Consider the following 12,888-nt stretch of genomic DNA (forward strand, 5'->3'; position numbering starts at 1 on the left):
TTTGGAGTTTATGTGCTCCCAGTTTCTCACCCGATGGTCGGACGGATAGGGTAAGTTGCTGAAGTGATATCCCCATAGTTTTCCATATCTGGATGTGATTTTTCACCTTTGGGGCCATCCCTATCGCTTCCCTCTTAGTCTTGACCAGGGTGTTTGGCTGGTGTTTGAGCTCCCTCTCCGTAAGACGGCTTGGTCGTCTGGGCACTATCCGTTTATCCACTTATATATAAATTTTTTTTCACGGACTGGACTGGAGCCTACTGCTTGAACTTTTTTGAGTTCACATATAGTTTTTATGCTAATGTGCACATCTCGGATTTTTTACATCAGTCCTTTGTCGACAAGAATATGAATAAGGGGCCCCTTACTATTCATCACGATTACATCTGATACTGGACATTTTGAGATGTTGTTTCATTTTTTATGATTAGTTTATTATACAATAAATGATATTTTGTTATACTCTTATATATATGTGTAGAGTATTCTGATTCAGATAAGACTCACCCAGTACATTCAATTGTGGTTTATGGTGGTTATTGTGGTGATCTCGGCGAGATTGGTCATTTTTAAGTTTATTGATATTTTCATCTTGATTTTTATGTAGATCTGCATAATTAATTGGAGCGCTCACATACCAGTTATATCTTATTGTGATGTCAATAATAGTTGCTGAAGGTTTGTTATCTTGTCAGTCATCTTTGCTGCAGGTTTATTATGATATCACTAATAGTTCCTGGAGGTTTAATATGTCCGTCATAGTTGCTGGATGTTTTTTATGGTGTCAGTAATTGTTGATGGATGTTTAATATAATGTCAGTAATATTTGCAGGATGTTTGTTATGATGTCCATTATAGATGCTGGAGGTTTATTATGATCCCATTGTACAGCGCTATGGAATCTGATGGCGCTATATAAATAATAAAATAATAATAATATCAGTAATGGCTGCTGAATGTTAATTATAATGTCAGTAAAAGTTGATGGAGATTTATTATCGTGTCTGTAATAGTTGTTGAAGGTTTATTATGATGTCAGCAATAGTTGCAGGAGGTTTATTATAATTTCTGATAGTTGATGAAAGTTTATTATGATGTCAGTAATGGACACTGGAGGTTTATTATGATGTCTAATGGTGGCTGTTTCTTATGATGTCAGTAATAGTTGCTGGGGGTTTATTATGATAGTAATGGTGGCTGGTGGTTATGGTGTCAGTAAAAGTTGCCAAAGGTTTATTATGATGTCATTAATAGTTGCTGAATGTTTATTATGATGTCAGTCATAGTTGATGGAGGTTTTTTTAGGATTTCAGTAATGGTTGCTGTGGGGTTATCATGATGTCAGTAATAGTTGAATAAAATAAAATAAAAAGTGTGAGAAATTAAGAAATGTTATTTTTCAAGTTCTGCATGACATTTTAACTATGAATGTCCAGAGGCGGCTCTCTAATTAGGCGATTTAGGCGGCCGCCTAAGGCCTTGCGCTTGCTGGGGCCTCGCGGCCGCCTAAATCGCCTTAGGGCAGACTGAACTGTCGGATCTTCGGTCCATGACCGAGGATCCGACAGTGAGAGGGGGCCCGGCGGCTTGCCCAGTATGCCGCCAGGTGGCCCCTCCACATGGTCTGCCCACAGATCTGCAGCTCCGCCGAGTGCAGAGCTGCAGATCAAACCCCCACTGCCCTCCCACCCCCACTGCCCTGTCCCCAACACTGTCCTCCCACCCCCACTGCCCTGTCCCCAACACTACCCTCCCACACCACTGCCCTCCCCCAACACTACCCTGTCCCCAACACTGCCCTCCCCCAACACTGCCCTCCCACTGCCCTCCCACCCCCACTGCCCTGTCCTCAACACTGCCCTGTCCTCAACACTGCCCTCCCACCCCCACTGCCCTGTCCTCAACACTGCCCTGTCCTCAACAATGCCCTCCCACCCCCGCTGCCCTGTCCTCAACACTGCCCTGTCCTCAACAATGCCCTCCCACCCCCACTGCCCTGTCCTCAACACTGCCCTGTCCTCAACAATGCCCTCCCACCCCCACTGCCCTGTCCTCAACACTGCCCTGTCCTCAACACTGCCCTCCCACCCCCACTGCCCTGTCCTCAACACTGCCCTTCCACCCCCCACTGCCCTGTCCTCAACACTGCCCTGTCCCCAACACTGCCCTCCCATCCCCCCACTGCCCTGCCTCAAAACTGCCCTCCCACCCCCACTGCCCTCCCACCCCCAATGCCCCAACACTACCCTCCCACCCCCACTGCCCTGTCCCCAACACTGCCCTCCCACCCCCACTGCCCTGTCCTCAACACTGCCCTCCCACCCCCACTGCCCTGTCCTCAACACTGCCCTCCCACCCCCCACTGCCCTGCCCCAACACTGCCCTCCCACCCCCACTGCCCTGTCCCCAACACTGCCCTCCCACCCCCACTGCCCTCCCATCTCCACTGCCCTCCCACCTCCACTGCCCTGTCCCCAACACTGCCCTCCCACCCCCACTGCCCTGTCCCCAACACTGCCCTCCCACCCCCACTTTCCTGCCCCAACACTGCCCTCCCACCCCCACTGCCCTGCCCCAACACTGCCCCCCCACCCCCACTGCCCCCAACACTGCCCTCCCACCCCACACTACCCTGCCACCCACATACCCTGCCCCCCACACTGCCCTGCTCACCACATACACTGCACCCATGTTGCCCTGCCACCCACATTGCCTGCCCCCCACACTGCCCTGCCCACCACGTACACTGCACATACGTTTCCCTGCCAGCCACATACCCTGCCCCCACATACACTGACCACCACATACACTGCCCCCCACACTGATGACCCCCACATACACTGCCCCCCACACTGACCACCACATACACTGTCCCCCACACTGATGACCCCCACATACACTGCCCCCACACTGACCACCACATACACTGCCCCCCACACTGACCACCACATACCCTACCCCCAACACTGACCACCGCATACACTGTCACCCACACTGACAACCACATACAATGCCCCCACACTGACCACCACATACACTGCCCCCCACACTGACGACCACACTGACCACCACATACACTGACCATCACATACCCTGACCCCCACAATGACCACCTCATACCCTGACCCCCACACTGCACCCCACATACCCTGCCCCCCGCACTGTCTCCCACACATTCTGCCTCCTCCACTGACTCAATCACTCTCACACACCCTGCACCCCACACTGTCATACACACTGTCTCTCACACACTCTGCCCCCACACAGTTTCTCACACAAAATGCCCCCCCACTGTCACACACACTGCCCCCTCCACTGTCACACACACACTGCCCCCTCCACTGTCACACACACTCCCCCTCCACTGTCACAAACACTGCCCCCTCCACTGTCTTCCACACACTTTGCCACCCACACGGTCACACAACCTTCCCCCCTACACACTGCCCCCTCATGCTGTCGCACACCCTGCCCTCTCTACACTGTGTCCCACACACCTTGCCCTCCCACACTGTTACACACCCTGACCCCCCACACTGTCACACACTGTCGCCATCCTCCACACTGCCATCTTCCTCCTCACTATCACCCACTCACACCCTGCCCCCTGCCCCCTAAACTGTCACATTCCTCTACACTGCTCCCTCACCCTGTTACCCTTTCACCAGGGCCGGTGCAAGGATTTTTGCCTCCCTAGGCAAAAACAATTTTGCCGCCCCCCCCCCCCCATATGTCCTGCCCACCATGTGACATCACAATGCCCCGCCCATATGCTCTGCCATATGGGCCAACACCAGTCTTCACAAAGTGTCTTTTATCGGTAAAGACAGTGTGTTTACATTAAAAAGCCTACAGGCACGGGCTCTAGACACCAGAACCACTACATTATGCTGTAGTGCTTCTGGTGACTATAGTATCCATTTAATGTGAGGTAAATTAGAGATTAGTGCCACTAATAATATATTGGATTGCCTACTTACCACCAGATGAGGACAAGAGGCTGATGATGGGCTCAGTCTGGCTCCACAGGTCTGGTGTAGAAGAGGCTCTCTGGAGACTGTTTTTAACAGTGCTCACAAAAATTAACGAACAGGAAGCAGCTCCATTTTTTAGACCCCTTACACAGCTCAAGGTCTGGGCCCCCAGGGGGCATACGCCTACAATGCCCACCCATAAATCCACCTACATGGCCCATCCATGAGTTGGGGATTTTTTATGTGTGCAATTTGTGTAAGGGATGTAGTGTGTTTATATGGGATGTAGTGTGTGTTTGCGTGTAAGGAATGCATTGTATGTTTCTCTGTGTGTGTGTGTGTGTGTGTGTAAGGGGTGCAAGGTTTGTTTCTGTGTATGTAATTGATGCAGTGTGTGTCTGTAAGGGGTGCATTAATTATGTAAGAGAACGTAAGGGATGTATTGTGTGTGAGTAGGAATGCATTGTATGTTTCTGTGTGTGTGTGTGTCACTTAGTGCTCTCCCTTGGCCCCCTGTCCCTCTGCAGTCCCCCCTTGGTGGTCTTCTCACTCCCCTCTCCCCCCCTTAGTGGTCCTCCCTCTCTCAAACCCCTTAGTAGACCTTCCCCTACTCCCACCACCCCCTTAGTGGTAATCTCCCCCCCCCCCCCTTAGTGGTCCTTACCCTCCTTCCCTCTCCTTAGTAGTCCTCCCTCCTTACCCCCCTTTGGTGGTCCTTCCCCCCCTTAGTGGTCCTCCCTCTCCCAAACACCTAGTGGACCTCCCCTCCTCCTCCCTCAGTGGTCCTTACCTTCCCACCCCCGTTCCCCCTGTGTTCCTTCACCCCCCTCCCCCAGTGGTCCTGACTCACCCCTCCCCTAGTGGTCCTTACCCTCCCCTCCCCTAGTGGTCCTTCCTCCCTCCTCCCCTCCCGTAGTAGTCCTTACCCTCCCTCCCCTCCCCTAGTGGTCCTTCCTCCCCCTCCTCTAGTGGTCCTTCCTCTCCCCTAGTGGTCCTTACCCCCCCCCCCAGTGGTTCTTACCCCCCTGATCCTTACCCACCCCCAGTGGTCCTTATCCCCCCCTCTCCCTCCCTCCCCTAGTGGTCCTTATCCCCCCCTCTCCCTCCCTCCGCTAGTGGTCCTTACCGCCCCCTCTTGGTCCTTACCCCCCCCCCGTGGTCCTTACCCACCCCAGTGGTCCTTATCACCCCCTCCCTCCCCTAGTGGTCCTTATCCCCCCCTCTCCCTCCCTCCCCTAGTGGTCCTTATCCTCCCTCCCCTCCCCTAGTGGTCCTTACCCCCCTCATGATCCTTACCCCCCCAGTGGTCCTTACCCCCCTGGTCCTTATCCCCCCCTCTCCCTCCCCTCCCCTAGTGGTCCTTGTCCTCCCTCCCCTCCCCTAGTGGTCCTTACCCCCCCCCTGGTCCTTACCCACCCCCAGTGGTCCTTATCCCCCCTCTCCCTCCCTCCCCTAGTGGTCCTTATCCTCCCTCCCCTCCCCTAGTGGTCCTTTCCCCCCCCCCTCATGGTCCTTACACACCCCCCCCAGTGGTCCTTACCCCCCTGGTCCTTACCCACCCCCAGTGGCCCTTACCTTCCTCCCCTCCCCTAGTGGTCCTTTCCCCCCTAGTGGTCCTTTCCCCCCCTAGTGGTCCTTTCCCCCCCTAGTGGTCCTTTCCCCCCCCTAGTGGTCCTTTCCCCCCCTAGTGGTCCTTTCCCCCCCTAGTGGTCCTTTCCCCCCCTCATGGTCCTTATCCCCCCCCCTTGTCCTTACCCACCCCCAGTGGTCCTTATCCCCCCTCTCCCTCCCTCCCCTAGTGGTCCTTATCCTCCCTCCCCTCCCTAGTGGTCCTTTCCCCCCCTCATGGTCCTTAACCCCCCCCCCCGGTCCTTACCCACCCCCAGTGGTCCTTACCTCCCTCCCCTCCCCTAGTGGTCCTTTCCCCCCTCATGGTCCTTACCCACCCCCAGTGGTCCTTATCCCCCCCCCCGCCTCTCCCTTCCTCCCCTAGTGGTCCGTTATTCCCCCCCCCCCCCAGTGGTCCGTTATTCCCCCCCCCCCACCCCTCCTCCCATAGTGGTCCGTTATTTCCCCCCCCCCCCTCCCCTAGTGGTCCGTTATCCCCCCCCTCCCATAGTGGTCCTTACCCTCCCCTCCTGCCCATGTAGCGTGGCCGGGCGGCGCGGAACCAGGGACAGGAACCTCTGTTTCCTGTACCCGGCCGCCGGCGGACTGACAGGAAGTGCTCACTCAGTGAGCGCTTCCCTTCAGTCCGCCGGCGGTCGGGTACAGGAAACAGAGGTTCCTGTCCCTGGTTCCGCGCCGCCCGGCCACGCTTCATGGAGAGACCGGCAGGAGGGAGCGCTCTGCGCTTCCCTCCTGCCGGTCACTGAAACCCGGCCGCCCTCCATGCAGCAGTGCTGCGCCGCCTGGGGCTTGTTAAAGCGCTCAGGCGGCGCAGCATGAGGAGGCGCAGCGGGGACAGGGATCCGGCGCCCCCTGATAAGTTGCGCCCTAGGCGGCTGCCTAGGTCGCCTTACAGGTGGCGCCGGCCCTGCCTTTCACACACTTGCACCCCATATTGTCAGCCCCCAACACGGTCACCAATACATAGTCACTCCTCCCACACACTGCCCCTGCACACACTGTCACCCTTTTCAACACTGCCTCCCACACTCTCACCTACCCACCGTCACAATTCCACAAACATACAGCCACCCCCACACTGTCACCACACACATGCTGTCATGCCCCCTTCACCCAGCCTCGCTCACATTAACCTCTCCTAATCTTGTTGCTCTCACCCTCTCCATCCATACCACAATAACCGGCCCTCGCTCTTCCACACTCACCCTATCCCATTAACTTCTCCTATACTGTCACTCATCCTGCCTAGACATGCCACACTCACCCTGTCACATAACCCTCCCTCATCCTGTCACTCTCACCTACCCTCGCACTGGTACACTTTCTCCTTCAACCGTGCCACACTCACCCCAACAGTGAATACAGAGAGTAAATATCTGTATCCAGTGCTGCAAGCCTGTCATTCAATATAACAGCAGCTCATTATACACACACGATGCAACCCCTATATGTTTTTTTTACTATGAGTGTTAGTGGGGGCCTCTTGTTTGACTTTCGCCTAAGGCCGCCTAGAGCCGCCACTGTGAATGTCATAATACTATGTAAAATACATATATATTAGTATTCAGCAAGTCTCAGGAGTACAATAGTACCCCCCATGTCCAGGTGTTATGGTGTTTTGGAAAGTTACAGGGATAAACATTGGACTTGCAAATTAAATTCTCTGCACCTGCTGACTGTGTTGTCAGGCTGTTCCCTCAAATTAGAATAAAATGACTTAATTATGTATGTAAAAAGATTACATAAATATACACATAGAATTGAAATATATACACTGCTCAAAAAAATAAAGGGAACACAAAAATAACACATCCTACATCTGAATGAATTAAATATTCTTCTGAAATACTTTGTTCTTCACATAGTTGAATGTGCTGACAACAAAATCACACAAAAATTAAAAAATGGAAATCAAATTTTTCAACCCATGGAGGCCTGGATTTGGAGTCACATTCAAAATTAAAGTGGAAAAACACACTACAGGCTGATCCAACTTTGGTGTAATGTCCTTAAAACAAGTCAAAATGAGGCTCAGCAGTGTGTGTGGCCTCCACGTGCCTGTATGACCTCCCTTCAACGCCTGTGCATGCTCCTGATGAGGTGGTGGATAGTCTCCTGAGGGATCTCCTCCCAGACCTGGACTAAAGCATATGCCAACTCCTGGACAGTCTGTAGTGCAACGTGACGTTGGTGGATGGAGCGAGACATGATGTCCCAGATGTGCTCAATTGGATTCAGGTCTAGGGAACGGGCGGGCCAGTCCATAGCATCAATGCCTTCGTCTTGCAGGAACTGCTGACACACTCCAGCCACATGAGGTCTAGCATTGTCTTGCATTAGGAGGAACCCAGGGACAACCGCACCAGCATTTGGTCTCACAAGGGGTCTGAGGATCTCATCTCGGTACCTAATGGCAGTCAGGCTACCTCTGGCGAGCACATGGAGGGCTGTGCGGCCCCCCAAAGAAATGCCACCCCACACCATTATTGACCCACTGCCAAACCAGTCATGCTAGAGGATGTTGCAGGCAGCAGAACATTCTCCACTGCGTCTCCAGACTCTGTCACCTCTATCACATGTGCTCAGTGTGAACCTGCTTTCATCTGTGAAGAGCACGGGGCGCCAGTGGCGAATTTGCCAATCTTGGTGTTCTCTGGCAAATGCCAAACGTCACTCTGAAAGAGAGATCACATGGTCAGTACAGCTGGCTTAGGATCTGCCAGCAGGGAAACTGCGTGGGCTGTTAGGCAGTCCCCCTAATGGTCAAATAAGGCAAATAAGGGAATATATTTTTTTACTAAAGCAATCAGGTGGAAAATATATATATATATATATATATATATATATATATATATACATACAATCCATAAGTATATTTTTACATTGATAGTTATATACTTATTATGGAGTAACACACACCCACGAAGCATCCAAATGTCTGAATTGCCAAAATTCGTCCGAATTTAAATTCGTACCGAAACAAATTGCACATGTCTACTATCCAGAATGAATGATCTAGATTTCCTCACAAATGGTTGTAACACGTAGTCCAGGAAGATTGCCAGTGGCGATCAATGCGGACTACAGTCGGTCTTTCTGAGGGGTCCACCAAATTCTTGTGGTTTTTAGTTAACATATAACTCACAGACATAACAGGATAAGATACAATAATAATTTTTGCTGAGGTCATTATCAAGTCCATCATCAATGGCCTTTTTTATGAGTCTTGTGAAGAACTCATCCTTAAAAGACTATGATCCGGGGGGCGTGGCTAACCGCGGAGCAAGATGGCCGCTTAAAAATCTGCTCCGGCAACAGGGCACCTAATCTAATGCAATCCAACCCAAACAAATAGCATCCACCACTAATTTCTAACAATGTCTCAGTCCAAGAACAAGAGGAGTTCGACGAAACCAGACAAGCTCAATTTTTTCCACCAGAAATCCTCTCCGGCATCTCCGGCGGAGCAGGCCTCAATGGAGCCTGGGATCTCCGAGATGAATGATAACGCACACGCTACTACTCGAGCGAAAACACAAGATGCACCGCAACTCACAAAAGCCGACTTAAATGCGGCCTTGGAACTTCTCTCCAACAAGCTTATCGCCACATGGCAACATACGGCGGATTCCCTACGTAAAGACTTACAAGAGCTGGGTAAGAGAACCTCACACATGGAGGATAAATGCGACGAGTTCGCTACGGCCCACAATGACCTGGCCACAAATGTGGAACGGATGGCCACAGAAATCACCAGACTGGAAGACAAGCTAGCGGACATGGAGGATCGCTCACGGCGAAACAACCTCCGTTTGCGCGGGGTACCAGAAAATATCGCAAATGACGAACTACAAGCCTATGTAAGAAACCTGTTGCATGCTCATGCCCCAGAGATACCGGCTGACATGTTGCTAGTGGACAGGGTACACCGCATACCCAAACCCCGGCACCTTCCACAAACCGTGCCCAGAGATGTACTACTCCGAGCCCATTATTTTCATATCAAGGAACATATACTGAAAACTAACAGAATGCGAACAACACCCCCAACGGATTACCCCACGGTCAGAATTTATGCAGACTTATCGGCAGCCACCTTGAAGAAAAGGAGGGAATTCTCCCAAGTAACCAACACGCTGCGGACGCAGGGCATTCGATACCGTTGGGGATTTCCCACCAAATTAATAGTCACAAAAGATGGCGCCACGACGGTGCTAAACACCCCTGCGGAAGGAGTGACGAAACTACGAGCCTGGGGCCTGCCGGTGGAGCCGATGCCCACTACCACAAATCAAGCCGGCACGCTGAAACGGGAATGGGAGAAACCCCATGACAAGCTCTAAACCAGACGACTACTGGGCTAAGACCATTCATCCCCGTCTGAGCATGGACACTGAGAAACAAAATTTCAAAGAACATTATATCTTTCACCAGCCTCAAGCATGAGTATTGGAGAAGCCCATAAACTTGGCGAGTCAATGTGGAGTTAAGCTTTCCCCATGTTACCTGGTCTTCATTAGGTGGTAACGAGCCTCCGGATCGGGTCCTCCCGCCATCACGGTGACGAAGCGTGCGCAGAGCAGTGACATATTGCGGGGGGGTCCGGTCTGGATTATCAACCGAGGAGATACCCCCTGAGTTTCGGCTACTCGAGACCACCTCCACAACCTCCGCTGTAGGCGACCTGATTCCCGGCACACCGATCTCTCTCGGAAATGAGAGCAACACTTACCGGACAGTTCACTTGCACTAGGAACGGGACTTGTACTTTACTATATAAAGAGACAATGCTAACTACTCCCACACTACGGGCTATATATGCCCTCAAGGTAAAGGGGACCTGTGTTCCAGGTCCCAGCCAACTGTATTGTATTATATGTTAAGAATGTTATGTAGAAAACTAAATGGAGGGAGGAGGATGTTAGTGATAGGAGTAGATCATAATCATCTAATGTGTAAAGTTACTGGCATATAGGATGATGTTGAAATGGGGAAACCGCATGACAAATCGTTCCTAATAAGGTGTGCCCAGACTGAGCCAGCCACTAGACAATGCCAGCTGCGGAGACACAGGGTTAATTGGGGCTTACTGACAAAACATGTGAATCTTTAGGGATTATATAAGTCCTCTCCATGCTGATGTCACACGTCAAACGAGACACTATACAATAAGAATATATATTGGATGCATCACGAATATGGTACGATAGGTGCCCAATAGCCACGTTATGATAGAGAGTACTCTCTTCTATCCCCCAGATGTGGTACACCCACATATCGTCTCTACAAGAGACAATCTGTATATAGTTATGAATTCCCTCCCCAGTTCACATCCACCGCCCCACGTCCCCAGAGATCAGACGCACGCTCTAACAGGGTCAGGCCCGAAGCAAAACCAGGAACAATATCCCCTTATGTACACAGGGCTCCTATTAACTGGGCTACGGCTATGCCTCACTTGCATATCGAGAAAAATACAGCAAAAATCTCCCCACCAGCACGCAGGGGACAAACAGTCATATACCATACTATCAATACCGCAACGCTATATACCTAACTACAAATGTTGAAAATAATGTCTATTAATGCCCGAGGGTTGAACACACCACACAAAAGGAGGCTCTTTTTAGAAGACGCAAAACGCACTAAATCAGATATACTGTGTGTGCAGGAAACACATTTTGTACATAACAGAGTACCCACATTTGCGAACAAAGAATACCCTATACAATATCACTCCACCAATTCATCCAAGTCAAGAGGAGTATCGTTATTAATCCATGCCTCTATAACATTTGAACTCTTACATCTAAAGAAAGACACGCAAGGCCGTTTCTTAATTGTACATTGTAAAATTAATAATGCTTTATATACGTTAGTGGGGATATATAGCCCTAATTCAGACCACAGAAATTTTCTCCAGAAGGTTTTACATAAAATGCCCCAAACATACCCCTCTTCCACAATTTTGTGCGGAGACTTAAATCACGTATTACAACCTAGACTAGATACCACGCAAACAACTGACTCCTCAAGGTGCAAAACACTGAGCAAACAGGCCGCGACGTTAGTAAAGATCCTTATGGAGCATAACCTATATGACGTGTGGAGAGCGCACCACACAAATGACCGGGAATTTACTTTTTATTCCTCGGTGCATAAAACATACTCTAGAATAGATTATGTATTTGTCTCAGGAGACCTGCTGCCGACCGCATTAAGCAGCGAAATAGGTAACATAGTTTGGTCAGACCATGCACCGGTACTGGTATCCCTAACAGACCAATTCCAGTCCCGAGTAACCTCGCCGTGGCGATTAAATGAAGCTCTCATTTATATTCGAGGTTTGCTGATCAGCCAAGCATCCTTTTTACATAAACAGGCGAAAACACACTACTTAACTCTCATGAGACGACTCAGGGAAGAAACGCATACGCAAATAACAAACCCATCAACGTGCACTCAGCAGAACATAGACCAGATTAAAAAACAGTTAAATGATATTCAAGTTCACACATCAGCAACTATATCACAAAGACTAAGACTCCGAACATACACGCAGGGGAATAGGGCAGGGAAGGCTCTTGCAACCCTCATGCGGCAGAAACGACTGAACTCAAAAATACCATTCCTCATCAACACACTAGGAAATAGGGTGTATAACCCCCAAGACATAAACGACATGCTAGCAGACTTCTATGATAAGTTATACAACCTCAAGAAAGATGCTCACACATACCAACCGCTTCCCTCGGACATTGAAAATTTTTTAGCAGGCGCAAATATACCACAACTCTCACAGATAGACCGGTCCTCCTTAGAGAAACCCATTACTCAGACCGAAATAGCCGGAGTTATTAAGACCCTCCCGAAAGGGAAATCACCAGGCCCAGATGGCTTTACCAACGCCTACTACAAAACCTTTTCTCGTGTCATTATCCCCTTTTTAGAAACACTCTACAACGAAATTATCCAAACAGGCAAAATACCACAAGAAATGTTGTTGGCTCATATAACCACCCTCCCTAAACCTGGGAAACCACCCCACAAATGCCAAAATTTGAGACCCATCTCGCTCTTAAATACAGATTTAAAAATACTAGCCAAGATCTATGCCAATCGATTGGGTACGCTTATACCCAAGCTAGTAGGAGATGATCAGGTGGGGTTTGTGCGTGGTCGGTTGGGTTCCGACGGGACTAGGAAACTAATTAACATCTTCCATAACATTCAGATATCGGGAGAACCCAGTGTGGCCTTGTCACTAGACGCCGAAAAAGCGTTT

This window comes from Pelobates fuscus, chromosome 5 (assembly GCF_036172605.1).
Source record: "Pelobates fuscus isolate aPelFus1 chromosome 5, aPelFus1.pri, whole genome shotgun sequence".
NCBI lineage: Eukaryota > Metazoa > Chordata > Amphibia > Anura > Pelobatidae > Pelobates > Pelobates fuscus.